The sequence below is a fragment of the Pinus tabuliformis genome, chromosome X (assembly GCF_031772625.1).
Source record: "Pinus tabuliformis cultivar Carrire ecotype Pingquan chromosome X, CPIR1, whole genome shotgun sequence".
NCBI classification, from domain to species: domain Eukaryota; kingdom Viridiplantae; phylum Streptophyta; class Pinopsida; order Pinales; family Pinaceae; genus Pinus; species Pinus tabuliformis.
This window is the reverse complement of record NC_142308.1, coordinates 164,157,244-164,184,398: the sequence shown is the minus strand read 5'-3', so window position 1 is coordinate 164,184,398 and position 27,155 is coordinate 164,157,244. Positions and strand designations below refer to the sequence as shown.

Sequence of the window (27,155 nt, the reverse complement as noted above, 5' to 3'; positions counted from 1 at the left end):
GCGAAACTACATGCTAGTTTTCATCCAGGTATATTTTGATTCTTAGATTTCAGTACACTGTATCGCAATTGAGGTTAATGCCTTTCTTGTTGCCATCCTCTTCGAATGACTGTTTACAAGGCCATCTCCTTTTGACGGGTTGTGATATGAAATCGTGGCATGGCATGCAACTAATTTTAACGCAGCCCTTCATGTCCCTTTAATGCCGCCCTTCACGTCCCTTTAACGCCTTCCATTATGGCCAGTTACTGATGCCATAAGTGATCTTGGATGATTCGACAGATAAAACTCAGTGCTCCTTCATGATTTTACACTGTCCTCTCAAGACACACAATTAGATGCGTTGGTCTCATGAGCGTGTACTCCAATTGAGCTGCCAGCACTATGGTAGGTCGAAAACTCCACATTGTTCTAACATGACATATCTAGTAGGTCTTCGCTCTATTTATTAACTTGTTTCTCCACTGTGATTGATCAAGTCAAGGTTTTCGCAAATAGTTCAGGTACATTTATGGAGAATGTAATCTTGGAAGGCTCTTCCGTTGCATTAAGGTTTCATGTTTCCGAAGCCAAGTAGTTGATAGAGAGGGGAATTCCAAAGCTTGAATTAAAGGATCAGATTCTTTGCAATTATTTTGAGGATGGTGCTCTGGATTCAGTTGTAGCCAACTACTCCCTCAGCATCAAGCTCGCGGAACAGATAGCAGAGAGTTTGCAGATTCCATTAGACTCCGATGCTTTTTCCACAGAATTGGAGAAATTGAAGGTCGAGAGGACCGAGGCAGAGCAATTCAAAGGAAAGGTACACTCTCTATATTTGGAGCAGTTTATTGTTCTGCTGGAGAAGGCAATTGCTTCAAAGTGCAAGCCTATCCGGACATCCTCCTTAAACCATCAATGGCACCATTTGTGTTTAAAATCTCGGGCAGGAAACTAACAAAACAAATTGTTGAAGAAGCACATTTGGCTCCCAATACATCTTAGCTTGTAAGCTCCACTACTTCCGGAGGAGAAACATTTGTCTCCAACTGCTCAAGGGCAAAGGATTCCATTGCAGAAGCTGTCCTTGCACCTTCATAGGAATTGGACTCTCCTTATCAGAACCACATACCAAGATTGTAGGAAAGCCTTGCACATTGAACCTGCTCATCAAACTCTTCTCCTCATCACAATTGACATGACCCATATTCACCTTGCCCTTCAAGCTATTTGAAGCTTTCTTCCACTATGGAGCAAGTTTTTTTCGCAGTGTCCACACCAGGGAGCATAACATTCAACAAGCCATTGATCTTTACTTTTGAGGACAATGTCATCAAAGTTGCTTGAAGTGAGTTCTACTGATGAACTTGATGAACTTTTCTTATTTGATCCAGTCTTCCCATTTAGCCAATCTTTAACAACAATTTTCAACTGCTGAATTGCAAATTCTGCTATTGGTTTTGCATCCCTTGCTCCTTGATAGTCTAATGGGGGCTTTCCAGGAGTAAATACCTTAATGGTTGGAAACCCCTTAATTCTGTATTCAATGACCATACCATGGTGCAAAAAACTCAACAAGGACACCCCTGTCAGAATTTAGAACCTGCGATGCCCATATGATACCCCTTATGCTCCATTTAAATCCTTGCAAAGAAAAAGGGATAAATAATTAAAACCATGAAAATAATTTCATCTGGAGGTGATAGTAAAATTGCAACTAAATTATATGAGTAAAACAAGAGGTGCTCGAAACCGAAAATCAACACAACATTTAGGCACCTTACTGGACTTATGAATTTCAAGCAATTTATGTGATGCCAAAAGCAATGGTGCAGTTATAGATTCAAGGGTGTAGAGTAATATGGAAATTTGATGAATCTTAATGCACTCAAGGGGACGAGGACCAAGATAAAGCAGGGTTATTGTCATGATGTATTATCACAAACCCTTATGCATATGTGTGATCATGCTTCAGGGTGAGTCAAGAAGAGCTTAAAATGATGCGACTACTTCGATCACATGTCTAGAGGTACAAGGATACAAGGGTAGTATATAATATTTGCAAGCCCTAATGCTCATGTGGAGGTGTAGGGCCAACCAAGAACCTAGGGGAATATGACATGCAACCATCTCTCCCATGATGCCCGACAATGTCGATGGAAACACACTCTTAGCAGGAGGCGAGTTAGGTCAAAACAGGAGAGGGATCACCTTTTCCCATTTAGGGTTTTGCCCAAACCTCAATACTGCCAATCATAAGGAAAGCCAAATTGCATGTATGCCTGCTCAAATATAGGACATCTACTGATCGCGATGCGAATCATGCGAAGATGAGTTTTAAAAACATGAGAGACTCTTAATGCATTAATGAAGCCATTGACCTTCGAAACCCTAATGCAATTTTGAGGCCTACATCTGAGATAAAACATGATGCATGAATGCTATGCATGAAACACGAGTGGGCACACCAAAGGGGTTGGATAGGCAAGGTTATTGGGAGAGCAACCAATTGGGGTCCTATAAAAAAAAAAAAAAACCCTAGAAGCTCGAGGTCAATGGTGGGGTACCCAAAATTTTGAATATGCCTAAAAAATTTGGGTGGTGTTGTAGCGGCTACAACAGGACCATAATCAAATTGTCCTTTAATGTGTAGATAATGGCTTCTCTAATGTGGGTTGTGTGATGCATTGCTTAAACCTTAGAATCAACTAGTAAATGTGAAGTGACTGACTATGGTTTTTTCCAAAAACTCGTTTTGTATGGGGTCATTTTGGTAGCTCTGTTGTAGGAGATATTTTACCACCATTGTACAAGGAGAAATCATCATGGCCATTGGTATGGTTTTTCAGAGGCAAAGTGTCTCCAATATGTTTGTACACACTTGTTTACTACTTCAATTTAATCATTTATTTTGGGGTGATATGAGATGCTCATTTTAATCTAGGTATCTCGTAGTTTGAACAACTCCTGTCAAAATTTATTGGTGAAGGTAGGATGTTGATTTGAGATAAGTGAACATGCCATGTAACTTAGAAACATGATCATGCAATGATTGGGGTAGCTAAGGTGGGAGAAAACAAATGTGGTGGGCCACAAAAATGAGCATATTTGGAGACTCAGTCAACTACCACCATGATTACAAATTTGTTACCTGTTAGCGCTTGAATTTGGCCTCAAGCTGAAAAAGACAAAATCCAAGGCAACATCAAACCACTTAGCCTCGTAGCTGGCCCTACGGGGCAGGAGAGGGCTCTTTCCGGGTCTATCTCGGCAAAAGGTCTTCAAAGGGTGGAGATGACCAATAAAGAACACTGATTTTAGGCTAGTAAACTGATTGAGAAGGTTTGATTTCAGATTTTTAGGGTTTTGGTGGAAAATAGGAGGAGAGAAATTTTGGGTGCGGGGATGGGACACAGCTTTTGCAGAGGTCTTTTTGGGACAAGGTAGGAGATTGTCTTGATGCCTTTGATTTAAGTGAATGGATAGGAATGACTGGTGAGGAGCTAAAGAGAGCAAGAAAATTTCGAGAGTTCTCTTTAGACAGAGGAAAACATAGATATTAAGCAAACTTAAAGGCAAAGCATATAAATTATGAATTCTACCTTAACACTTCATTTACTTAATGTGCAGAAAAGAAAAGTGGGAAAATGATACACATAACACACTTACAAGTACATGAGAGAAGCACACCATCAACACAAATAACCACAGGAATCCCAAAAAGTGTTGCAAAACCCTGGTCTTTCCTTTGCCAAAATTGCATAGATACAAAGTGTAATACAATAAAAGCTTATCCCTCAAGAGTCCAACCATGAAAATGACTAAGAAAATACATAATATAGGCAAGCTAACACCTTTCCTTGCCTCTAGGGGTCGAGCTCATCATCCTAGGAGCTGTTTCAACCAATTCTAAATTGAGCACTACAATCTAGGCAGTCAAAACAACTTGCCTCTATAAGCTAGGAAACCAATTCATTCATTAAATTTTTGACTTTTTATGAATGAATCTTCTAGAAGAGATAAATAAGTGCCATGACATCATAAAATTACATCAATTACATCAAGGAGGATGAAAAATCACTCCAAAAAGTCAAAACTAGTCAAATCTGCGTTTTGCTGAGCTGTAGGTGAAAATCTGGCAAATTTCCCTGATGCGTAGCGCCCCAATTCTCAACGCGTAGCGCGCCTTTGAGCCAACTTTTGAGGCACTTCCCGGCATCCAAATGAGGCAAAAGTAGGCTTGTTGGAAAGGTCTGGATGTCTACTTTCCAGCCCAAGTGGAATTTCTCAATTTGGTGGTCATTTGCCCCTCCAAAATTGCAATCTTCCAAGACTGCTCCCTATGTGTCCAAAAAGTGGCAGAAAGTCATTTTTTGCATGTTTTTTGACCTTCTGAGGGCTCAAAGCCTGATGAAATGTCTTGGAAATTGCTGAGAAAGTGTAATTTGTCATGAAAAATCCAAAAATGCTGACTTTTTGAGGAATGGACTTGCCCATCTTCAGGGTAGCGCGCTACGCACCTGTGTTTGGCACAAAAAATTCAAAATTGACCAAAATTGCTCCAAATTTTTTGAAATTTGAGCTGGGGGTGTCTCATCAAGTACCATGCTCCTTCAAAGAGGCTTTGGCCAAAATTTGGAGTGGATCGGGACTTTTTCTCCGTTTTAGTGCTTTGCTCAACCTCCTTAGATCTGGCGATTGTATTTTTGACATTTCCCTAAAACCATGACACCTGTGTAAAAAGTGAAGGAGGTTTTTCTTCTTTGGCATGTTGTGGACAAAAAAGTCTCTCAGTTTTCCAAGATTCATCTTTGATTGCTCTGAAACATCTTTTGAGTGAAACTTATCCCGATGTGTGAAACAAGGAATTTTGTCGAAATGAAGCGAAATGAAGGGGATAAGAGGCTTCTAAATTCTTGGGGAAATTTTTGGAAGTAGGGAGGGATGTTAGGAAGCAGGGGAGAGTGGAATCGCGGAGATCGAGTGAGGGGAAGGGGTCCGAAAGGGAAAAACACAGGCCCAACCTAGAAAATTGCCAGGTTGTAGCAAGAAACTAGGGTTTGTGCGAAAATGAGGAATTTGGTGGATCTAAGGGATGGGAAGCATTTAATAAGGTACTTTAAGGATAGGGGAAGGTGTATGAACATCAGGATACAAGTTTTGCCGATGATTTGACCGTCCAAGAGAAATTACCTCCAAAACCATAGGAGAGGGAAATGACCTTACTTGGGCGCAACTGAAGCATGAACAAGGTGTAAAATGACTCATTCGACACTGACATGATAATGACAACCCTATGAATGATGATAGACTCAGCTGAATAGTGACATAGATTGGCATTTGGACAACTTTAGAAGGAGTGAAAGCAAACCCTAAATCTAATGCCTAGTGACCAAATTTTGCTTGAAGACTCACTGAAATGACAAAATTTGACCTTGACACTTCAAAATCACTTTGTAAGAGCACGTTTGATCACTGGAGGAAGGCTGGAAAGACTGACACTAACATTACCCACCCTCAAAAGTCCCATTGTAAATTCCATAATGATGTTAGGCCATGTTTTCATTGGGATTGATGTCAGTCCTAATGCCCTTGATATCATTACTATCTCCCCCTTGTTTCGTAGGCAAATTCCATAAGATAGCACAAAATCGCCGATGTTAGTTAAAGAACAAGTGCTTAGTTCATTCATATGTTTTATGAAATCCAAAGTAACTCATTATAGGTGATGAATGAATTTCCTCTAATATTCTTTGTTTTGAGGAATAATTATTTGCTAAAACAATGTTCCCCTGTATCATAATGTATCTACTTGCCATACATGCCCTTTAGGAGGTCTTCGATCTTCCTAAATCCTATGGATGAGTTGAAAGATAATTACATTTACTAGCCATTTTAATGAGCTTTCCTATGCATAAAGATTAGGAAAATAGAGATTCAACCACCTCGAATTTTCAAGATAAGCCATTAGCTACCACATTGTTTGCACTATTCTTATAGATAATCTCATAATCATACCATAGTAGCTTGGTGAACCACTTATATTTCTCTTATGATGGTAACATTTATTTGAGAAGTACTCCATACTAGAATGATTAGTCTTGATTTCAAAACATCACCATATGAGGTATAGATGTCATATCTCAACCACATGTACGATAACCATAATTTATTTCTTGTATATGGATTTACCCAAGTTACAATCACATAATTGGTTACAAGTGAATTCAAAGGGCACCCTTCCTGCATCAATGTTGCTCCAAGAACTCTACATGAAGCATCACAATCTAAGACAAAAGTTTTAGTAAAATATTGCACTGTTAATATTAGTGTCACACACATGCCATCCTTTAAACCTAAGAAGACATGTTCAATAACCTTATTATAAGAAAAGGAATCCTTTTGAACAGTGATGTCAAGGGAACAACAATTTTTCCATAAAATTTCATAAAATTCTTGTAGTAGTTTGTAAGTCCTAAGAATATATGCAAGATCTCAAGGGTTTTGGGATAGGACCAATTTTGCATAGCTGCAAATATCTTGGCATCAATTTATACTCCCTCCTAACTTACAATAAGACCCAAATATTCAATCTGTTGAGCCCTAAAAGCACATTTTGAGAATTTTATGAATAGTTAGTGGTCTTGTAGGAGTTGCAAGTATACATTAGGATGCTCCATGTGTTATTTCGATATTTTTTGTAGATCGTAGTATCATCGAAGTATAGTAGCATAAAAATGTGTAGCAATGGTTGGAAAATCTCGTTCATGACACATTGGAAGGTTGATGGAACATTGTAAAGGTCAAGAAGCATCACTAAAAACTCATAATGACCTTTCATTTATATGGAAAGCAATCTTAAGGATATTTTCCTCTTTCATCCTAGTCTGGTGGTAGCCAAAACCAAAGTAAAATTTAGTGAAAAACTTGGTCTTATGAAGTTCATACAAGAGACCATCACTGACTAGGATAGGAAATTTATCCTTGAAGGTCAACTTATTGAGAGCCTAGAAATTATGATACATGCGATAAGAACCCTCCTTCTTTGTTACCATGACCATTGAGAACCAACAAGCACTTGTCATAGGATGCATGACTCCCATCTCCAACATTTCCTAAATAATCATTTTAGTTTAATTTTTTTTGTTGCAAAAAGGCATCGACAAGGATGCATATTGGGTCGTTGAATACCTAGATGGGATGAATACCACGATCATGATCCCCACATGAAGGTGGTGAAACATGTGGCATTTCAAATACCTTTCAATTCTTAAATAGAACATGCACCAAGTACCTTCCCTCTTTATTACCATGACCACTAGTAACAAGCAAGAGCTAGTACTAGGACATATGACTCCCATCTCCACCAATTCCTAAATAATTGTTTCAGTTTCATTTTTGGTGCAAAATTGTGCCAACAAGGATGCATGTTTGGTGGTTTATTACCATGATCATACTCCCCAATTGAGGGTGGTGTGGTAACTATTTTTCACCCGTGAAATTTATTTTTAAATTATATATTTTTCAAAATAAAAAATAGTTAATTCATTTGTACTTTGTAATAAAGCTTGACATATCTTTATAAATGTCGCCTTAGTTAAATTTTCAGAGCAATAAATTTAATTTAGTGGTTATTTGAATAATGTCACCAACAAATATCTATCGAGCAAGTTCCAATGACATCTATTGTCTTCGCCACAATCGATGGTCAAGAATCCATTGTGGGACTCCCCACACTTAAGATATTTAACGGGGGGTCTGAAAACCTATTTTGTGAAAACCATTTCCCAATACATGTCAGACACTCATCTATTGTAGGACCGCCCCGCAAACCACTTTCCACCTAATGTTTCCTTTCGCTGCCACTTCAAACATTTCATCCCTTCCACCAAAATAGAATTAGCCATTTCCTCTGATAATTTTAATGATTTAGCCATTAAATCATTAAATTCAGTGCCACAAACATTATGTTAGTTGTTTTTCAACGCACCAACCATTACTTTCACAAAGAACTATCCAAAATGTTCTTCTATACCTAATTTTTCTACATCAACTGTATCATTTTCCTTCATCTCGCTAGTGTTTGAAAAAGCGCTTAGTGACAAAAAACTTATGGATTGTGTAATCGACCACATAAAGCATAAAGAAAATCATTGGGTATTCATAATTCCTTGTTTTTCTCTTAATTCAAAATGACTAGTCAGAAGGGAAAAGATAAGATGTCTGTTGAAAACCCAATGCTTCCCCCTGTCCCGAATTTTGATGAATTTCCTCTGGTAGATGTTGATTTCAAGATCATAGAAACCAAATGTGAATTTGACTTATATGAATTGCATAATTGGGAATTTCAAAATTTTGAAGATGCTAGCGATGAATTCAACTTTTGGGAATCCCTATCACCTTAATTTATTTTCCCTCAAACTCACCATTTCCTGGTGTGAAAATCGTTATCTACCCAACGAAAGAGTAATAGTAGCCACAAATGGTGAATCCTTGTTCTCCATAACCCCATATTTGTTGGATCTTGCAAATTAATCCTCCAAGGTCCCTTCACACATTTTCAGTTGATTCGCTAATGGAAATCTACCAAAAACTCACCTTTCAGCAGTAAGCTAGTATTTTTGAGTCTTTTATGCTAGGTGGATCTGAATTACCTTGTCATAATCCACCATGTTCATTAACAATATTTCCATAAATGTCTAGACACTTATATGATTTGTTGTCTTTTAGGCTATAAGAGTGATGAATGGGTTGATGAAGTAATCTTAGGGTTTTCGTTAGTTTTTTCATTTGCTAAAAAGCCCTATGTTCTTTTCAACTTTGGCTAGTTTATTTCAGATATAATTCATGAACTATTCTTGAAATTTAGTGCAAAGAGATCTTTTAAACATCAATCTATATTGGTGTATTTATTTTTATATCATCAGTCTGAAATATTCAAAATGCCACTCCAAAATCTTAACTCACAGGGATAGGCCATAGTTTGTGATTCATTGGAATTCATTTGTCAGGAAGAATTCAAAAGATTACTCTTTTAGTGAATTTGTAGATGAATTTTTGTATTTGTCATTATCTCTCCTTAGTAGTGATGCAGTCCTAAGGATATCAACAGAAATTTAAAGAATTTTTCATCTCAGTGAACAATCAAAGGTTGGAGATTGGTACTTATATTAGAATTTCACAGAGATCAAAGTTTATGGTTGGGAGTTGCCACCATACAAAATAATAGTTTTTGTTCACCTGAGTATTTTTGCTCTAGAATTCATAAGACAAAACATGAATATGGATTAAATTCATTTTGTATCCAGAAAGTAAAAGGCTCAATTCAAACTAAAAGCTCAAATTGCTCCATTCATAGGAAATACCAGAGCAACTGACAAGGAGGTCGAAAATCTATTACGTCAAATGAAGTTGAAATTAAGTTTCAACTGGACTTATGACCATTTGGGAGTAATTTCATCTATTAGATTTGATCAAAAATTTGCTCCTTATACTCATATCTCAAAACCATAAATTGAACAATACGCTAATCAGGAAATATGGGAGGAAAATACTTCGCAGGAGTTTGAAGAGCAAATTTCTAGTACAAAAGCCTTGGAAACTCCAAGACTTAAAGAGACAAAATGAAAGTATGCCTCATGCTGGTTCAAGTTCTAAATCAACATAATTCATATTTTGTAAGAGGAGAAAGACAATGAATACAAAGGACGAATCATCAGAGGCCATAAATATATAAGTGTCTACTATAGTCATGTTATCAAGCAAGCCTATGTTCATTTTGCAACAAACGCAAGAAATAATGCATGATGTATCTGCTTCCCCTTCTTCCAGCGAACATCGTATTTTTGCTAGATTCAGAGAAATTAAAAATAAGAATGAATTGCTAAGGACTGCCACCTATTATGAGTTATGGAGACAGACTTCTACTACACAAACCAAAAGTCCCAATTCCAAAAACAACAGAGGATTACAAGGCTTTATTGTTTTCTTTTGATACAAAACAGATTCAGCCCATAGATCAAATTGATCTACAAAAACAAGTAAGTGAAATGATATATTCTTCTCTAACAAATTTTCCAATGGTTGCTTCAAAGCTACAAGCTTCTTTGAATAATATTCATTCTAAGCTTAAATTAGAAAAAGCATCATCACTAGCAAAGGATACAAGGATAGAAGCTTTAGAAGACATTATAATCAAATTAGGATTAGATCCTAATGATGTTGATGTTGCTCAATAAATTATTAAAAATAGAAATGCAGACATTCAAGCACTACGAAAACAGTTAAAATTACCAACAACAGAACATCTTCAAGCTCAAGAAGTAGGACAATTAGAGAAGGAAAAAGAGAATAGGTTGCATATGATTGTTGAGCAAAACATTCAAATACAGAAAATGGAGTCAGATATGGAGAAAATTCTGAAGGAGAAAGAGAACCAAATCAGTGCAGGAATTTCAATAGTAGGAACAAGGTCAACCAACCATGATTCAGCTGAACAGTTATCTAAAACCATGGGAGATCTGTCATTAAGAAATTAAAGTCATCATTACAAAAGGAAAAAAATAATAAGATCAAGATAGATAATGCATATATTGTAGAAGTACAAAAGAATTTCAAGCTTACTAAACAACTTGAAAAATATATGGATTAATCAGTCAGTGGACAGAATTTGTCAAAAGCTAAGGAGAAGACCTGGATAGACATAAATTCAACGATTTTAGATGTGTGGACATCAATATAAATTATCTTTGAACAAGAACAACCAGTGCACAAAGCAAAATCAACTATTGTCGAGATCAAAGAGGAGTTGAACAATAAACCTAAAGAAGCAACAAGGATTATTAAAGTTTTGTATTCAAAAACTAGAGAGGAACTTGAAGACATGGGTATTGAAGACGGGACAGAGGCAGTCCTTGAAGTTCAAATCAATAGGATACAACTAGATAACAAATGCCAAAACCTAGAAGTTCAAATCAATAGGTTTCATAAAAAGTTTTATGTTCTTTAGCAAAATGGACTCCCATCATTAAGGGATTCTCGTGCCCAATTGATCCAACAAGAAGATTATCAGAGGAAGTTACATGATATAACAATAAATAGCTCAAAATTTACTAAAGTAAAAGGAAATGTTAGTGGTAGAACTTTTCTCCAAGGTTTAGAAAATGATTTATTCATTTCATATGAAATTCACCATGTTTTTGTAAACAAGGCCACATTCAAAAAATACAGTAAGGTAGATGAAACATGCATGAAAGTAATAATCTTTTCATATCGAGATGATGATAAATGGGATAAGTTCCACGAACTTATCGAGTAAACAGAGAGCAGGTTCATAATGCAGAATTTGGGCAAAGAACAAGAGTAGAATCAGAGAAACCATATTTAAAGGCATGAGTTAGAAACATAATCCTTGAATAATGTACACATTCCATTAAGCAATTCCAAAATTTATATTTTTAGTTGTATTGATGAGAGTTATCCATTTTTTTTATTTATTTATTTTTATTTTATTTTTATTATTATTTTTTTTTAAGTGTGGTTCACGGGCACTCAATGAGTGGCCGCTACGTCCACATAGAGAAGCGGGGCAGTTCCACCCGAAGGGATCTGCCAGTCGGTCATATCAGGCCTAACCCCCAAGGCGTCGAGGAGATTTGACCCCGTGACCTCCCAACTCGGAAAGTGCTTAGCAACGGGAACTCGACCATTTGAGCTATCCCTTGGGGCTAGAGTTATCCAAATTATTCTGGATAAGATTTTATTTTATGTAAAAAATTGTAATATACTAGATATTTTAACAAAATTCTATATATATTGTGTAATTCAAAGTAAGAAGGTTTGATACTTTGATAGAACCAGAGACATTATTGTATTTTGGAAATTTTGAAGATAATAAAAGGTTTATGGCTTGAGTTCTTAACATAATTTGTGTTCATTTGAGTCTCCCTTGTGTAATAATTTTGTTATTGTTCATATGTTTGAGGTAATATAGAAGTAATGGGTAAGGCTAGGCTGAGTGTTGACCTCCTTGATAGCCCACCACAAAGTTATTATTTATATTGAGAATAACTAATTGAACTGTTTGTTCAAATTAGTATCTCTGCATCAATTAATTGTTGCCTTCTGTCATCTCTTGAATATATATATATATATATATATATATATATATATATATAGAAATCATTCTATACACCTATACTTATTTGATAATATACATACTTAGGAAGGGTATTTAATTATCAGATTTCTTCTTTTCCATCTATCATAAACATCTAAAGGTTGCATGTTGTTAGTATTGGAATTAACACTTTGATAAATCTTTAAAATCTTTGAGTTATATACACGTGAATGATCCGGATTTAAACATGAATGCAACAAATTACAAAGATAACCATAAAAACAAAGATGCAGCGGAAATAATACTTCATTTCATTAATGTAAAATAGTGAGATATGCTTACAAACAGAAAATGGAAATAAACAGCTAGGGCGATGGTAGCTTATCTCTGAGAAGAGATGTGGTGGCTACATGCCTCTAAATTTTGTTACAATGAGGCTCGAAGGCCTATTTATTGTTGAGAAACAATGGAAAACCCTAAACATCCAAAAACCTAACCCTAGAAGATGAAACGCTAAACTGTGGGCCTTGTTTGGGTAAATTGGTACATCAACTTCCTGGGGTCGTAATTTTGGCATACGATCTTCGTTTGACGCGTACAATATCTTGTTAAAAAGATCTAGCCAAGAACTACAACTTTGGGAAGAGATCGATGTTGCTCCCATTTTTCCCAAAAAAACGTCATTTAGGGCCTCAAAACGGCTCCGGAAGTTTAGGACCCGAAAAACTGCTAAAAATAGTAAACTATGTTACAATTAAGGAAACTGAAAAGCTGAAAGAAACAATGGTGGGGGTCCAAGTGGACTTGGCAGGTGGCCACCAATATCCACCTGGATCATTCCTCCCCCCTTAGGAAGCAATGGTCCCCATTGCATTAAGTTCCCCCATGAGATGAGGAAACTTCTGCTGAACTTGGTCCTTGGTGAGCCACTTGCCCTGGTGAAGGAGTTAGCCTGCTTTGACAACTCGATACAATTGAATGTTCTGCTGGCAAGTGTGCTTGATCTGTGTGTCCATGATCTGATCAATTGCAGCTTATTCCATGCAATCTGGATTTAACTCTGTGGGTGTGCGCTGTTCTGCAATGTCGGATGTGTCTAGTAATGGTGGAAAGTATGGCCGAAGGCAGTCCACATTGAACAATGGGTGCAAGCCAAGGAATGGGGGAATGCTGAGCTCAAATGCATTGTCTCCCACAACCTTGGTAATGGTGTAAGGACCATATCGAAGTGGTCTGAGTTTCCGATAGGCTTCGGTAAGGCATTCCTTTTGCAAATGCAACTAGACTTTGTCGCCCACCTGAAACTTGTGTGGCACCCGATGTTGGTGTGGCACCTGATGTTAATCATGTCGCTGCTTGTACTTGGCATTTGATTTCTCCAGAATGTCATGGAATTGCTGGCGAATATGTTGGATGTGCTAAATGAAGTTGTTTGCCTTATCTGTTTCGGACTGGACATGAGTCGAATCTGCATGAGTAGTTGCAAATGGCATGGCCACATCAATGGGACATAGTGGCTGGAATCCCAAGCCCACCTGAAAAGGGCTGTGGCCAGTCGATCTGTGCAGAGCCCGGTTGTAGCTGTGCTGGACATAGGGGAGGCTCTCATCCCATGTGCATGGATTCTTTGAGTTGTACATGCGCAGAATGTGTACAATCATCTTGTTGACAACCTTTGTCTGACCATCAGTTTGAGGATGGAAGGCTATGCACTTAGTGAGTTTGGTGTCCAACATCGACCAAAGACTGGACCAAAATGTACTAAGGAACCTACTATCCCGATCTGAGATGATAGACTTTGGGATCCCAAAGTGCACCCACACTCGTTCAAAGAAGAGTTTAGCAGTGGCTTCTGCTGTGATATTCTTCTTGCAGACCGCCATAATGGCCATCTTCGAGAACCTGTCGACAACCACAAAAACACTATCGTTTCCATGCTTAGTGGAAGGAAGGTCTGACATGTAATCCATGGAGATGGATTCCCAAGGTCGATTAGGGGTAGGTAGCGGGGTATAAAGGCCTTGCTTCATGACTGTCGGTTTGGCAATGGTGCAGGCAGTGCATGATTTGATGTACTTCCTGACATCTTGTCGAAGATTCAGCCAGTAGAAATACTTCTGTAGTATTGCCACCGTTTTCTCGACCTCGAAATGCCCAGCAACTCAACTGCAGTGTGCTTCCCAAATCATCTTGGCGCGCTCGCTTGAAGGAACACAAAGGTGACCCAGGTGGCATAACAAGGCGTCTTTGAGGTGAAAATCTGGAACATGTCGACCCTCCAAGGGTGTCTGGTATATGTGGCCAAAGTCTGGGTCACTTTTGTAGAGAAGTGGCCAATCAGAAGTCTTGTTCCCACAAGAGTTGAGCATGGTGGTTAATGACATGATCGATGGTCGACTGAGGCAATCTGCAACATTATTGGTGTTTCCCTTCATATACTTGATATTCAAATGGAATTGTTGCAGGTATGTGGACCACTTCCAATGGTGATCATTCTGTAATTTCCCTTGGGTCTGCATGAACTGGAGGGGTCGGTGGTCTGTGTGGATGACCGTTTCCTTCCCCAAAATGTAATGTTTCCATTATCGGCAGGCCTGCACAATGGAATACATCTCTTTGTCATAAGTGGGATACTTCCGGACTATGTCTGAAAGTGTATCACTGTGATATGCCACTGAATGACCATGTTGAGTAAGGACCGCCCCAATAGCATAGTCAGAGACATCTGTCTCGACCTCAAATGGTTGTTGCAAGTCTGGCAACACGAGCACTGGTGCCGAGCAGAGGCGGTCTTTCAACTCTATGAATGCCTTCTGTTGAGATTTAGACCAAAAGAATTTTGCTTTCGCTCCTCCCTTGGTGACTTGACTCAAGGGCCAAGTGATATGAGAAAATCCCAATATGAACCTGCGGTAGAAGTTGGCAAGACCTAGAAAGCTACGGAGCTCTGTTAGAGTGTTTGGAGAGGGCCAATCCCGAATGACTTGGATCTTGGCTCGATCCACATGCATCCCCTGTTCATCAATAATGTATCCCAAATACTGAACCTGGGTCATGCCAAAAGTGCATTTCTCCAAATTGGCACATAACTTGTGTTGCCGCAGTGTTTGGAGAACCTGTCGAATGTGTTGGAGGTGCTCTTCCCAACTGTGGCTGAAGATCAAGATGTCATCCAAGTATACCACTACAAACGAGTTGGTGAATGGCCATAAGATGTCATCCATTAGCCTCATGAAGGTTACAGGAGCATTCGTCAATCCAAAAGGCATAACCAATCATTCGAAAAGGCCCTCCTTAGCTTTGAAAGTAGTCTTCCACACATCGGAGGGTTCGATTGGTACCAGTGATATCTTGACTTCAAATCAATCTTGCTGAAATTTTTTGCCCCCTTTAGTTGGTCCAGGAGGTCATCGATCCATGGGATCGGGTACCTATTATAGACAGTGATCTTGTTCAGCACCCGATAGTCAATACAGAGTCTCCAAGTCCCATCCTTCTTCTGTACCAACACGATCGAGCTCCCACAGGGTGATGAACTTGGAGGGAGGTGACCTTTCTGTAGCATCTCCTGAATCTGCCTCTAGATTTCATCGTTCTCCAACACAGAGCACCGATAGATTGGTCCCTTAGGCAACGACGCACTTGGGGTCAGATCGATGGAGTGCTTGACTTGACAGTGCAGAGGAACCCCTGCGGGGGAGGTGAAGATGTCCTCATACTCCTCCACGACCTTGTCCATCTGTAGTTGTCATGTAGAGGGGCCCTGTCTGGAGGTCGTGGCCACCGTCTTCTTCTTTCATTGAGGGCGTATCATCAGGAAAACAAATTTCCCGGTTTTGGAAATGAGGTTACTGCATTGTTTTGCAGTAACCAAAGAGATGGCGGTAGGCGATGCTACCTCAGGTATCTTGTACAACTTATTTCCCAAAGTAATAATAACAACACAGGGCCTTGATTCATACACAACATGTCGCTTCCACAAGTATGGTTGTCTTAATAATACATCACAAACTTCAAGGGGAACAATGTCACCCAATACCTCATCTGTGAAGGGCTTGACGTTGTATGGAAGGCGACACTGCTGGCTCACGCAAAGATCTCGTCCTTGGTGAAGCCACCCGATGGTGTACGGTTGTGGATGTGCTGTGGTTAGTAAGCCCAGCCACTTCACGACCTTTGCCGAGATGAGGTTCTTTTGGCTCCTGCTGTTGACAATGAAGTGTAGCGGGGATCCCTTTACCCACATCTGGGAGTGGAAGAGATGCTTCTCCTCCTCTGGATCTTCGGGTTCCTCCTTCTGGATCTTCGTGGTGGCAACGGTGGCATTGGGCTCCGCATCGATAATCTGCTTCCCTTTGTCATTCCCCTTGTCAGGTTTTGACTCAGAGTCAAAACATGCATCTGATTCTGAAACCTTTAGCTCAGCCACCAGTGACTGCTTGTCCTGACACTCACTTGTGTTGTGAGTGGAGCTCTTATAGAACTCACACCATTTTCCCGTGTCCTTTTTCGGCTTCGCGGCGCTGTTCTTTGCTTGCAGCTTTGGCGGGTTATCTTTGGCCACCCCGTCTTGGCTTTGTCTTTTGTTCTGCAGTTTGAGGGCACCTTTCCCTTGCTTCATATTTGCAGATCCAAAGTCTCGCTTCTTCTGTTTAAACTTTTGCTCGACCTTGACGGCATATCGGTATGCCGTGCCGAGCGAGGAGATGTTTAGGAATTCTATTTCTTCCTAGATGTACTTGTGTAGGCAGTCATGGTATTTGAGTATCAAATGTTGCTCCGAATCCTTGATACCCAACTTTGTGCGAAGGGTATGGAAAATATTGGTAAACTCCAGCACGTCTTGGTCCCTTCCCTGCCGCAGCGTGGTCCACTTTATGTATTGATCCTCATAGCTTCCGACAAGGTAGTACTGCTCCTTGATGGCATCCTGGAATGAATTCCAGGTGGGTGCGGCTGAAAATAGTGAGCCGGTACTTTCATCCTTTTGTTCGCAGTAGGTTTCCCACCAGTCCTTGACATGGGGGGCTGCTTTGAGAAGAGCGAAAATAATCTTTTCCCGACTAGAAAAATCATGAACAGAAAAAATAACCCTCTAGCAGATTTAACCATTTATCGATAGAATTTACGTCTATCTGACCCTCGAATATGGGGATTTCAAAATTAACTCGTATCTTAAATGGTGTGGCATTTCTAGAGTAGCTGTGGGAAGCCAATGCGTCGCCCCTGGGTAGCCGCTGAAGGATCTGGGCAAAGTTGTCCATCATCGCGTTCCTTTGTCACTCAAGGGCTTCTTCGAGCAAGATTTTGATATGATCTCCTGCTCCTTCGTCTTTCTTTTCATTCGCCATGGGAGGCCGCCGGGTTTTGCGAGGCTGGTCTTGCAAAGGTTCGACCAGTTCAAGCCTTAACCCCTTATATCCCAACCTCGTTGGGGACATGCAAAGAAAACACAAAGAAAAAGAAGACCGCTTTGATACCACTGATCCAGATTTAAATAGGAAAGCAACAAATTACAGAGATAACCATAAACACAAAGATGCAACAGAAATAATACTTCATTTCATTAATGTAAAATACTGAGATATGCTTACAAACAGAAAATGGAAATAAACAGCTAGGGCGATGGTAGCTTATCTCTGAGAAGAGATGTGGTGGCCACGTGCCTCTGAACTGTGTTACAATGAAGCTCGAAGGCCTATTTATTGTTGAGAAACAATGGAAAACCCTAAACATCTAAAAACCTAACCCTAGAAGATGAAACACCAAACTGTGGGCCCCGTTTGGGTAAATTGGTACATCAAATTCCCGGGGTCGTAACTTTGCCATATGATCTCCATTTGACACGTACAATATCTCGTTAGAAAGATCTATCCGAGAACTATAACTCTGGGAAAAAACGTCATTTAGGGCCTCAAAACGGCTCCGGAAGTTTAGGACCCGAAAAAACTGCTAAAAATAGTAAATTGTGCTACAATTAAGGAAACTGAAAAGCGGAAAGAAACAATGGTGGGGGTCCAAGTGGACTTGGCGGGTGGCCACCAATATCCACCTGGATCTGTGAATGATTTGAGTCATTGATCATCCATTTTAATAAATCCTCGTTTATAGGCCTTGGCATAGTTCTCTAGCCTAGAATTATCTACAAAGAAACAAGATCAAATTGGCACCATTTCTAGGGAACGAAGTTTTGAAGTTTATTTCCTTGGGATAACAACAAGACTTGCCTCTTAATGGTGAATAAGAGGCTAGCAAGCTAAAACCTTTCACCTAGCGATGTCATGAATTAAATTTGGCTTCACATAGACATACCAGATCTCATTCTGATCCTCAACTCTTTACTCCATTATCATGTATAGAGAGACTTCTACGAATTGCTTCCCTCAGACGTAGACTTAAAGCCTCTACTTCTATTTCCCTCCCACTAGAAATAGTTTCACAACTTGAACAATTTGAGTAAATTCCTATACCTTCTGATTTATTTGATTTACCTCCCAAAGTCTTAGAACTTATTTCTAAGGGAGTATATGTACAATCTGCCTTACTAGTCCATCAACATGAATCTTGTGAACTTCTTGTATCCCTTTCAGAATATTTTGATACGGAAGCAGAGCTTGAACTAAAATTACTTGAGCTTAAACATGGAGATTTTATATCCTTTGTTATCCACATTTATCCTTATACTTTTGATTAGCATGAAGAAGAGCTTAAAATTTATACAAATCCTCTAGCGTTTGAAGATCAAGGGAAAATTGTTCCTAAAGTTGAAAAGTTAACCATTCACCCTCAAATTTCAAAGAAGCCTATAATTCCAGGGCAGTCTTCTTCTAAGAAACCTCTGTCTCCTGCACAATCCATTTCACAACAACAACAAATGGCTAGCATAGGACCAATTGTGGTAGCCAGATATGTGGCAATAGTACTACTACCAGTAGCTCAGATTCATTATTTTTCCAAGGGTTATCTAAAACATCTGACTAGATATAATGGGGAAACAAGACCAAATGCAAAAGATAATTATCTACATTTTTGGATTTTGCAGATAATATGAACATAAAACATGAAGATGTTTATATGAGGTTGTTTGTTCAATCATTAGAAGGAAATGTTAGGATTTGGTTTAGACAGTTGCAACCAAATTCTATTGCTACATGGGCAAAGTTAACCAATATCTTCATAAATCAGCGGGGAATAAAGAAAGATCATGCTTATTATTTGAATAAATTTGAAGACCTCAAAAGGAATCCTAATGAACCCGTGTCAGACTTCATCAAGAGGTTTAATAAAATTTACAATAAAATCCCTGCAAATTATAAACCTCTAGTCACTGCAACAAAGGTGAGATTTTCTAAAGCATTTAATGATGACTGTGCTTTAATGTTAAGCAATAGAAGATCTAGAACCTTAACAGGCATGCAAACTGATGCAATTGAGGTTGAGGCTAATAGAGTAGCATCAAGTAAATTGAGAGAAAATGGATAAAATACATAAAGGAAATTATAGGTATGAACAAAAATTGGTTCATCTTCAAAAATCAAGGAAGAAGAACATAAAATTGATGAAATCACTTCAATGTTGAGAAACCTGTCTAATAGAATTTCAAGGATGGAAACACAACCTAGACAAGTACAACAAAATGTGAATAGACCACCAAGAAACTACATAAGACCTTTTCAACCAGAAATTTTACGGAGGGAGAGACAAAATAATGATCAACAAATTCAACCTCCATTCACGATAGATGATCAGGATGTGGAAGAAATAACACTTGTTGTAAATGACAAATTATTTTGGTGATCAACGTCGAGAAAATGCTATTGTTCCTATGAACCAAGTTCAACATATAGCTCAAAATATAGAATCTTATGAAGTTTCTAAATACTAAGCCTTTTCTGAGTTCCTAATTGTTGAGCTAAACAAAAGATATAATCTAAGACCAAGACAAGGCCCAGGTAAACTTGTAAAGAAAGTTACCTTTGATATTTCACAAGATAAAATTGTTGAAACTTTATTGTCATAGTCTCAAAATTAGCCATTAGATCAATCTACAATAGAAAAACTTGTTTCTCCTATGTTCAATGTAGAAAAGGAGGTAGAAAATGTAAAAATTCCAATTCCTTTATCAGAACTCAAGAGAAATCTTGGTTATAAGCAACAGTTGTCCAAATGGATTCAGTCTTCAAGTGTGGATGTGTAGGGTGATGTGATCAGTTTGCAAGATGAAAAACCCCATGTTAATTTTGGACCAAGTTTAGATGTTCAAGATGAAGGTGTTCCTCCTTTCTATTCGGCTCTAAAGATTCATGATTTTCTCCTCTATAATTGCATGTTAGATTCTGGGGCATCTCATAATCTACTACCAAAAATTATTATGGATCAACTTCAGTTGCAAGTGACAAGTCCCTACCATGATCTATATACAATTGACTCAAAAAAAGGTGCAGTTCTTAGGGTTAACCAAAGATTTGGTAGTAACTTTAGCTCAAATTCCAGTTAAAAGTGTTGTAATGGATATAGTGGATAGTAATGGATATAGTGGATAAAGATATTCCCCCAAAATTTGGTATTCTATTGTCCAGATCTTGGTGTGCTAAACTATGAGGCAGTTTACAAATGGACATATCATATGCTACCATTCTAGTCTATGGAGGAGAACATCTAAGGCTATACAAAGAAATAAGATTCATAAATATTGTGTGTAATGCTAGTCAAACTGTAAATAATACTCTATATGTTGTGGACCAAGATTTAGGGTGTTTCATTTCAGTTGTAAATGATGAGTGTAATGTATAGAATAGAATCACGTTCTCACCAAAATAACTCGAGATCCCGACTAGGAAAAATCCTAGTGAACCACCCCCCAAAGCTTCCAATTCCTCTCCTGTTAGTTGAGCCCTGCTGGGGGCATCCTCTCCCTTATGGTCGAGCCCTGCATAATCACTAGAAGAGCTATGGATGCTAGGGATCCACATAAAAGGGTTGCATAGCTGAAGACACTGTAAATATTTTCCAGTCTTCAAAAAATGATGTATGGAAGATGTATTTTGACGGGGCTTTTTCCAGGGAAGGATCTAGAGTTGGGATTATTCTAGTTTCACTTAAAAAGAAAATTATTACTCAATCTTTGAAACTAGACTTTGAGGTCACAAACAATGTAGCATAATATGAACCTTTTATACTAGGATTGGAATTAGCTAAGAGAATGAAAGTTCAAATATTATCAGTATTTGTTGATTCATAATTAGTGGTAGGACAAGTTATAAATCTTCGTCAGATAGAGCATCCTAGATTAAAAGATTATATAAATGAGACATGGTATTTTATAGAGAACTGTTTTCAAGCTTTTAACATTGAAAATATACCAAGAGAAGATAAAATGCAAGCAAACTATTTGGCAGTTTCTGCAAGTACTTTCAAAGTCCCATAATTTTTCAATTGCAATACAAGATTGGGTTAGGTACAGAACTTCAATAATAGATAATGTAAAGAATTGGCAACTATTTGAAGATAATGAACAGTTGAAAAAGTTTATGCAGATTATTGAGGAATTTTCTTGCTTACATATTGATGAAGAAAACAATGAAATAATTAAAGAGAGTATTGTTGATTCAAAAATAAATTTCAAATAGAAAATCGTTGACCATGAGATTATTCAATTATCCACCTATCATATTCCTAAAGGATTAGTTCCCATTGAGATATTGTTTGACTAAAATGATGTTATAAAACCTTCAATGTTGAATTCATAATAAGATGATGTATAAGATTGTAATATTGGTACAAAAGAAGAGGTTAGAAATTGTTTGCATGGAGATATGAAAATATGAATACTTATGACACATCTATTATTGAACATAAGATTCCCTTAAAACCAAGAGCTAAAGCATATAACCAGAAATTGAGGAGGGTAAATATAATTTTGTTGCCCATAATAGAAAAGGAAGTAAATAAAATACTTGATGCAAAAACCATAATTCCTTTAAGCTATTATGATTTGTTAGCCAACCCGATTCTTGTCAGAAAAAAGAATCGGGAAATAAGACTGTGTGTTGACTTTAGGAATCTTAATAAATTATCATTAAAAGATAATTATCCACTGCCAAAGATGGACCATATGCTTCAGAGAGTAACATGATCAAACATAATTCCGATGTTAGATGGTTTTTCAGGATACAATCAGATATTGGTCAGTGAAGAAGACAGGGAAAAGACAACTTTTATGACACCATGGGGTACATTCATGTATGCTAAGATGCCTTTTGGTCTAATAAATGCAAGGGCAACTTTTTAGAGGGCCATGGACTTAGGATTTGTTGGAAAATGAAATAAATTCATAGTAATTTACTTTAATGATTTAACTGCCTTTTCTAAATATGATGCAAAGCATACAAAACATTTGAAGATTTTTTTTTGAGAGATGCATGAAATTTGGGATTTCTCTTAATCCCAAGAAATCAAAATTTTCTTTAGAGGAAGGAAAATTGCTAGGCCATATTATTTCAAAGGAAGGAGTCACAACAGATCCTAAAAGAATCTCAACTATTCAATTAATCAATTTGTTAAGGACGAAGAAAGAAATTCAAGCATTTTTAGGTAAAATCAATTTCTTAAGAAGATTTATACCTAACTATGACAAGATTGTGAAGGATATTATTGATATGCTTAAAAAGAATCACGAAGTTAAGTGAAATGCACAAGCTAGATCTTCCTTTTCTCATATCAAAAAGGCACTTTCAGAAGCACCAATATTAGCTAGTCAAGATTATTCAAAACCTTTTAGTATTTTCTCTTTTGCATCAAACAATACAGTAGCAACAATTTTATTATTGAAAATGAAGATCATTATGAACAACAAATCACTTTCTTCAAAAAAGTTATGAGGGATGCAGAATTGAAGTATGATATAATTGAAAAACAAGTTTATGCTTTAGTCCATGCCTTAAAAGCTTTTAGAATCTATGTGCTACATTATCCAATAATAGATTTTGTACTTAACAATACAGTAAAGACAATACTCACCCAACTTGATACAAATGGGAAAAGGGGAATGTAGATAACCAAAATCTTGGAGTTTGATTTGGATATGAAACCAATAAATCTAGTAAAAGGAAAAGGGTTGACTAAGATGCTAGCATAATCAAATTGTAAAGTTCTGGGCATAAATTCAATTATGCAAATTTCAGGAGCTCTAGAGGAGGAGAATCCATAAGAACCTTCTCCTATTTTAGAGGAAAAGAATCCACAAGAACCTTCTCCTAGTTCAGTACCATCCCACTCCCTTTGCATATTGATGAGAATTTTTTACTATCATATTGATATAAAGATATTGTACATTGTCTGAGATATTTTGAATATCCTATTGAGTTCAACAGAAATCAATGCACATCCCTTAAGCGTAGAGCAATGAAATATTGCATACTTAATGTAAATATATATTGGAAGGATCCATTGAATATTCCTTTACTATGTTTAACTGAAAGTGAAACAAAGGGTGTAATTGAGTAGTTTCATGAAGGAGTATGTGGAGGCCACTATGCTTGGAAATAAACTGCACAAAATATATTAAGGGCAAGATTTTATTGGCCTAAAGTGTTTTCCCAAGTTGGTTCGAAACTACGAAGTTGTATTCCTTGCCAAATATTTATAGGTAAACAAAAATTGATTGCTCTCCCTCTTATTCCAGTGTTGGTAGAAGCTCCTTTCTTACAATGGGGTTTAGATTTTATTGGTGAAATAATTCCTTCTTCCAACAATCAACATAGATGGATCCTAACAACAAAAAATTATTTCACAAAATGGGTAGAAGTTATCCCTATGAGAAATGCAACTGATTCTATTGTCATGAAATTTATTGAAGAAAACATTTTGTCCAGGTTTGGTTGTCCAAGACAAATAGTTACAGATAATGCCCAAACTTTTAGTTCCATTAAAATGATTGAGTTTTGTCAAAAATACCAAATTTATTTACATCACTCTACACCATACTATCCATAAGGGAATGGACTTGCAGAGTCATCAAACAAAAGCTTAATTAAAGTTATTAAGAAGGTGTTAGCAGATCATAAAATAAATTGGGACAACTACTTGAAGTATGCAGTTTGGGCAAATATAGTTTCACCAAAGAGATCTACTCGTAAATCTCCTTTGCAACTTGTTTATGATACTGAAGCCATTTTCCCTACCCTATTGGCATTTACAGTCATTAAGCTTTTACAATATTCTATGAGGAAACTAATGATTTCTAAAAAAGAATCAATCAGATGATTGAACTCAATCATGATATAGAAGAAGTCCAACACAAACTCCTACAATATCAGGATAAGATGAAAAGTTTATTTGACAGGATGGCCAAAGAGAGAGAGACCTAGTATTAAGATGGGATGCAAGAAGAGAAGAAAAAGGAAAGCATGGGAAGTTTCATAACCTTTAGTTGGGACCTGTTAAAATTGCAGAAATCAAGGGAAATAATACTTTCATTCTTCAGAATTTGCAAGGACAATATTTCTCATCGCCAGTTAATGGGCAATATTTGGGTATTCAGCAGGTGTCTTTCATTATCGTTTTAAATGATCGATATGATTTATATTTTCAAATCAAGTGTGATTTTCTACAGCAATGACTCCATACCTCGAGGAGAAGGCACATGGATCAACATGTTCTTTGCATCTCGCAGAGGGAAGCAATCCCTAGATGGAGCGGATGTTGTAACTATTTTTTACCCATGCAATTTATTTTTTAATTGTAAATATATATCGTAGGCTTGGCAGTACCTCTTCATTCATTCATTTCAAATAATCAGGTTGGTTACAACCATAAGAGACGTTTGGTGGCCTCAACCTTGCCAGAGGGACACCAGGTCTGTTGGCCATCAAAATGCATTATATTCCATCCAAAACTTAAATAGTCTAAGTCTGCTTACCAAATCCTTACATGACTTATAGTCTGGAAACCAACTACTAACCATATAACTATAAATAGAAATATAAATTCTACCCAACATATACATCAAAACAAAATAAAAAATGATAACAAACAGGAAAATTCCACCATCTTTTCATCTGATGATTCCAACGGAGCGAGGTATTTTGCACTTGAGCCTTGCAGTTCTGATTGAGGCAAACAAGGAATGTGGCACTCAATGCGGCCTAGGCGAGCATTATGCTACTGGAGTTGGAGTTGAATCAACTGTATTTCTTTCTGAATCTCATTGAGACCAGGGTCTGTATTCGCAGAAATTGTGAGAGAGGATGCCATAGCTTTTGCAACAATGCTTTTCATTAGCCAGAAAATGTGTACAAATTGTTTGTATAGAGTGAGGCGTCCGCGGGTATGACCAGGGTTGGGGAAAAACCACTCTAGTGCTCCGTTGGGAGCTCTATCTCAGCCTTCTAATTTAATTCTGCCTCCCAAGTCGAGATCAATTGCTTCACCTGGGCTGGACTCCCTTCACAATAAGCTTGGATAGTGTTTTGTAGGATCTGGGCATTTGATTTTCTACCACTTTGTTGTGAAGGCTTATAAGAAGTTGAGCCTCTTTCTTTACCTTTACCAACATGGGTTTTACGACCACAGCCTCTGCGACCAAAAGAAACAACACTAGGAGGGGACTTCACCATGATGGATGACAACAAACCACCCTTCGACATCTTACTCAGAACTACCCTCGCTCAATACCCAAGATACTGTATAGAGATCAAAGGGAGAAGCAGCTTATGTAGGCCTAGATTAATAGGAGGACATAAAAGCAACAAACAATCAAAGTTATACTTGAGCCTAAGAGAAGGACTGAAGAACATGGGAAACGTCTTTTTGTACTGCACCACACCATGAATCGACAACCCAAACCAATACTCAGAAGAAAATATGAACCAACCTAGAGTGTGAGACGCCTTCAGAGTTTTAACCACGAACCCCCTATACTCCTTAGCCCAAAGTCCACAGACCCGGCTTGGCCAAAATGCATTTACCCTTCATTTCCATAGAATTATCCAATTGAACATAAACTTAAAATTATGTAGCTCACATGCAACATGCAGAGTAAACAGAGTAATTAAGACCCAAAACCCACAAAACATTCCCATACGAGATAGCAGAGTGTAGTAAAAGATGAAGATCGACATAACATGCTCGAGAAATCTAGTACATGTTATCACAGAAACTTTCCAATTCACCATTGTTCTTTTTCCCCTCCACACGCAAGGTGCATAACTAATGTTAGCCCCCAACCTAGGGAAAAGGATAAGTATAAGAACATACCAGACCAATTGTGTCATCTGCTTGCCGATACTAACCGCAACAAAGTTTCCTCCCCATTCTCCAGGCTCCTCAAACCAGAACACTATTGTCATAGACCTCCAAAGATACCTGTAGCACCAGATTGAATGTCAGACAGATGGGTGCATGTATTCCTCAACTCCCACTACCTGGATATTTAAGGTGTTCCAAACCTCACGTTGGGGATGTGTTGTGGGTTGCGATCGTTCATTGGATTAAGGTGATAATTCATGTGAGGGCATGGGTGAGGCCGCCCACTGGCCCTTGCATTAATTCGATTGAACATGTCTATGATCCCTATGCGGATCTCCAACTGGCTCGCACCCCGATCGGGGGTAAGTTGTAAATTTTTGAAAATAAGAAATAATTAATTTATTTGCACTTTGTAATAAAGCTTGGCATATCTTTATAAATGTCGCTTTAGTTAAATTTTTAGATTAGTAAGTTTCATTTAGTGGTTATTTAAACAATGTTTCCAACAATTATCTCCGAACAAGTTCCAATGACATTTATTGTCTCTGCTGCAATCAATGGTTAAGAATCCATTGCGAGACCCCCCACACTCCCGACATTTAACAAAGACGGGGGGGGGGTCCACAAACCTGCTTTGTGAAAACCATTTCTCAAAATGTGTCGGACATTCATCTATTGCGGGACACCCCTCTCCCCCTTGTAAAAAATAACTTACCACCATACCCCCTCGTAAACCACTTTTCACCTAACGTTTCCTTCCGCTACTACTTCAGAGATTTCATCCTTTCTACGAAATAACTACCAAATTAGC

The 27,155-nt window shown here is 37.9% G+C and overlaps 1 pseudogene; it reads right to left on the bottom strand.

Annotated features, from left to right (window-relative positions):
* Window positions 1-869: 869 nt before the first annotated feature.
* LOC149138968 (protein disulfide-isomerase like 2-2-like) overlaps window positions 870-27,155 on the bottom strand; it is a 54,193-nt pseudogene continuing 27,907 nt past the window's right edge.